The sequence below is a fragment of the Nannospalax galili genome, unplaced genomic scaffold (genome assembly GCF_000622305.1).
Source record: "Nannospalax galili isolate Female #2095 unplaced genomic scaffold, S.galili_v1.0 scaffold507, whole genome shotgun sequence".
Classification (NCBI taxonomy): domain Eukaryota; kingdom Metazoa; phylum Chordata; class Mammalia; order Rodentia; family Spalacidae; genus Nannospalax; species Nannospalax galili.
The window spans coordinates 1,331,384-1,335,634 of record NW_008356261.1 but is presented as its reverse complement, the minus strand read 5'-3'; positions in this window follow the sequence as shown (position 1 = coordinate 1,335,634).

Below are 4,251 nucleotides of genomic sequence, written 5' to 3'. Positions count from 1 at the left end.
TGCCGTCTGCAGGTGCTCACCCTCCCATGCCGTCTGCAGGTGCTCTCCCCCCCATGCCGTCTGCAGGTGCTCTCTCTCCCTGTTTCGCCTCTTTACATTGCGATTGAGTTTATTCCGCGTAAAAGTTCTCTTTTTTATGTAAAGTTTATTATCTTTTCCTGTATTTCTGCATTTTCATTCACATTGAGGAAAGCCTTTTCCACTTTCAGGTTTTAAGGAAACATATCCATGTTTTCTCCTAGTGCTTACATATTTTAACGTCTTTTTCTTTGCCTCTGAATCCCTGATCCCATGGCTGTGACCTGGACTGTGATATGAAGGCAGCACAGAACATGGCTCAGCAGTACGACCCTTGCCTGGCGTGCCTGAGGCTCTACGCACACCATCCACTGCAAGAACAATGTGAGGCTGGATCCAAGGTCTGCCATTGCTTGGCCAACACTTTGGTAGCCCCAAATCTCTGTCAGCCTCTGTTTCTACATTACCGTACACTCAACCTCACACACAGAACCTGCATCTCCCCTTGTCCATGGCTGTGTCTGCACCACCTTTACCATTCAAAAATTCTTCTTCATATCCATCAGGGTTAGACCCTGCCATGTCACCCCCTCACCCCCCAACCCCACTGTTTTTCTGGCTCTTCCTGTTGGGACTCAGGGGTAGGTAAGTTAGGACTCTGGGAAAAGCAAGGTCTCATTTTACTGTAATGTTAGGAGGTAAGTCACCCTTCCCAGCACCCTGTCTTCATCTCTTCAAATCTCATGTGTCCCATTGCCTCACAGGATGAACAAGTAACAGGCCATGCCCCGTGTTCTGAGACACGGTCTCTCACTGGCTTGGAGCTTACCAAGTAGGTGAGGCCGGCTGGCCACTGAGCCCCAGGACCTGCCTGTCTCCACCTCCCCAGTGCTGAGATTACAAGCACGTGCCATCACTCTTGACTTTTCTTTTTCCTTCTATTTATTTATTTGTTTATTTATTTAGGTCGTTTTTTGAGACAGGGTCTGCCTGTAACCCCAGCTGGCCTGGAACTCACTGTGTAGACCAGGCTGACCTCAAACTCACAGAGATCCGCCTGCCTCTGCCTCTCGAGTGCCACCACAACCTGTGTCACTCTCAGCTTTTTATATGACCTGGGGATCGATCGAGCTCAGGCCTATGCAGCAGGCACTCTGCCAATGGAGCCGTCTCCCAGTCCCCTATTTAAAGGGTTATTTTTAAATGTTACTGTCATGTGTGTGAGTGCATAATATGTGTGTGTGTGTGAGACCTGTGCATGCCATGGTGCACGTGTAGAGGTAAGAGGACAGCTATGAAGTCAGTTTTCTCCTTCGACCTCTACACGGGTTCAGGGGATTGAACTCAGGCTGCTGGGCCTGTACGGCTAGTACCTTTACCGACTGAGCCATCTCTCCAGCCCCCGGTTTTTATTTTTGAAGACGACTTTCACGGTATCTCTTTGAACTGTCGGACTCTGCCAAGCAGTCTGTGGAAGTGAGACCCCCATAGCCAAGGTTTATTTAAAAGCTGCAGGACCTGAACATGGAAGGAGACGGGAAACTCATGTGAACACAGCTGTCTCCAAGCCGAGCAGCGTCCCTGACGTCACGTCTGTAGCCTCAGCAAGGACACACTGGTGCCCATCTCCAGGCAGCAGATCGGTGCCAGGCCTCCCAAGCTGTGCAGAACTCGCTGACAGGCCTCAAGCATTCACTAGCAGTGAGTAGACAGCAGGGCTTCACCCTGAAGCTCAATTCAGCAGCACAAATATTCTATCAACCCCATGGTGGCAGGCACAAGGTCTCCTTCCTTCCCTTCCTCCTTCCTTCCTTCCTTCCTTCCTTCCCTTCCTCCTTCCTTCCTTCCTTTTTTCCTTCCTTCCTCCCTCCCTCCCTCCTTCCCTTCCTCCTTCTCTTCCTTCCTGTCTGTTCATGTTCTCATTCTCGCTCTGTCTCTTTTTCTTTGAGACAGGGTCTCACTACCTAGCCCTACCTGGCCTGGAACTCACTATGTATACCAGGCTGGCCTCAAACTCATAGAGATTCAACTATCTGCCTCTGTCTCCTGAGTACAGAGATTAATTGAGACAAGTTCTCCAGGTAGCCCCAGCTGGCCTGGAACTCACTATGTAGACCAGGCTGGCTTCGAACTCACAGAGTTCCGCCTGTCTCTGCCTCTTAAGTGCCGGGATTAAAGGTGTGTACCACCACACCCTTCCTTCCTTCCGTCCTTCCTTCCTTCCTTTTTTTTTTTTTTTTTTGAGACCGTCTTTCTAGGTCGTCTGGCCTGGTCTCCTTCCTGAGCCCCCCAAGTGCTGGCATTACAGGCGTGTCCTTACAGGCACATCGTCAGTCCCCGTGAAGCTTGTCTTCCCACAGGCATGTGATGCTATGGCAGAGCACCACCTTCTGCCAGCCTGTTGGCAGTGGGGTGAAGGGCGGCCTAGGCTGCCGACCCACGTGCGCAGCGCCAGCCTTCACCTCGGCTCACAGGCTGGTTATGCCTCATCTACTGCTGGTCAGGTGGCTGGCAAGTGGAGCCCACTCCATGGCATGCCTGGAGAAAACTGCTGAAGCCGGGCTGTGCGCCGCCCTCGGTGACTCCATGTTCCGTGAAGCAGGTTTTCTGGCTGCCGTGTCTTTCCCCAAGAGACTCCATTTTACAAGTCACCTTTGACTCCATTTTGAGGATGGAAGATGACTATACACGGAGTGGACTCACAGATACTGTCCTCTGTCCGTGCCACCCATGCGCTATAGACCGATACTTGTCATTTCCCAAAGTAGGAAGGGTGTGTGCTCCCTGTATATTTATTAGGCTAAATTGGTACCGTAGGAACAAACGGGCATCTTAAACTGTACTGGGACAGGGAGATGGCTCAGTGGCGTGCGCCCTGCTCCCGCCCCTCACGACTGCCTGTAACTCCTGTTCCAGGGATCTGATGCCCTCCCCTGGCCTCCATGGGTAACTTCACTCACATATACAGACACACATAAACATATTTAAAAAATCTTAAAATAACCTTATCAAGAGAACCAGAACTCGTTGGACACACCCAAACAAGGGAAAGGTGCACCTTCCTCACCTGGGCCCCATAGAGAGATGGATGTCTCAGCGATGACTTGTCACCTGACTACCCAGAGTTCAGCAGGCAGAGAATGGTTTCAGGGTCTTCACCCTGACTTGGTCCTGGCTGTTGACATGGCCCACTTGAATTGGCCTGTCTTTCTGTTCACCTGTCTGGACTAGCCATCTGTCTCTCCCTGTCTGTTTGTCTAGACGCAGTCCTGCCCTTTCTCTCTGTAGCTGACAAGAACTCAGGCTCTAACCCCATGGCCAGCCCTGCATCCAGCACCAACCTGATGCTGGGAATGTTCTAGAGGGTGGGGCCACCCCACAGGAGGCTCTTTGTGGTAGGACAGAGGACACAGCTCACCCTACGTGTATAGGAAAAGCAGTCATGTCAGACCCTAGCTCCGCTCATACCACTCAGACACCACTCCTGGGGAGCTCAGGAACCAAAAGGCAAAGCTGGAGACTTTTCAGGAAATTTCCCCAAGACAGCATTCTTGACTACAGGGCCCAGACGGGTTTTCTTACATAAGACCCGGCCAAAGCTCACCATGGTGGTACATTCCTGCAATCCCAGTACTCAGGAGGAAGCAAGATCAGAAGTTCAAGGCCAGCCAGGGCTATACAGTGAGTAGCTCAAGCTACATCGTAAGTTCAAGGACAGCCTGGGCTACATAAGACTCTGTCTTTTAAAAAAGTCCCAGGCACACTAGGCATGAAGGGAAATACATGTGAATTTGTGCATTAAGATGAGCTTCTGTGTTTGAGCCATGGTTTCTGAGAGTGAGTCTGGAGTCCAGGGCATATTCATTCCATTTGCAAGCCCCTCTGCCTTAAGCTTGCAGTGGCTCAGGGCCTGTGGGGTGACCTGAGCTCTGTGTATTGTGGCTCAGGCCCTGTGGGGTGACCTGAGCTGTGGGGTGACCTGAGCTCTTTTGTAGTGATAAACCCTTTTCTCATTTTGCCTTCCTTCCTTTTAAAACTTTCTATTTTCTATGTATGGGTGTTTGGTCTGCATGTATGTGAGTGCACCCGTGTCGTGCAATGCCACGGAAGTCAGAAGAGGGCTTCGGATTCCCCTGGAACTGGAGTTAAGGACAGTTTGTAGGTGCTGGGAATCGAACCTGGGTCTTCTGCAAGAATAACCAGTGTTCTTAACCACTGAGCCATCTCTCCAGC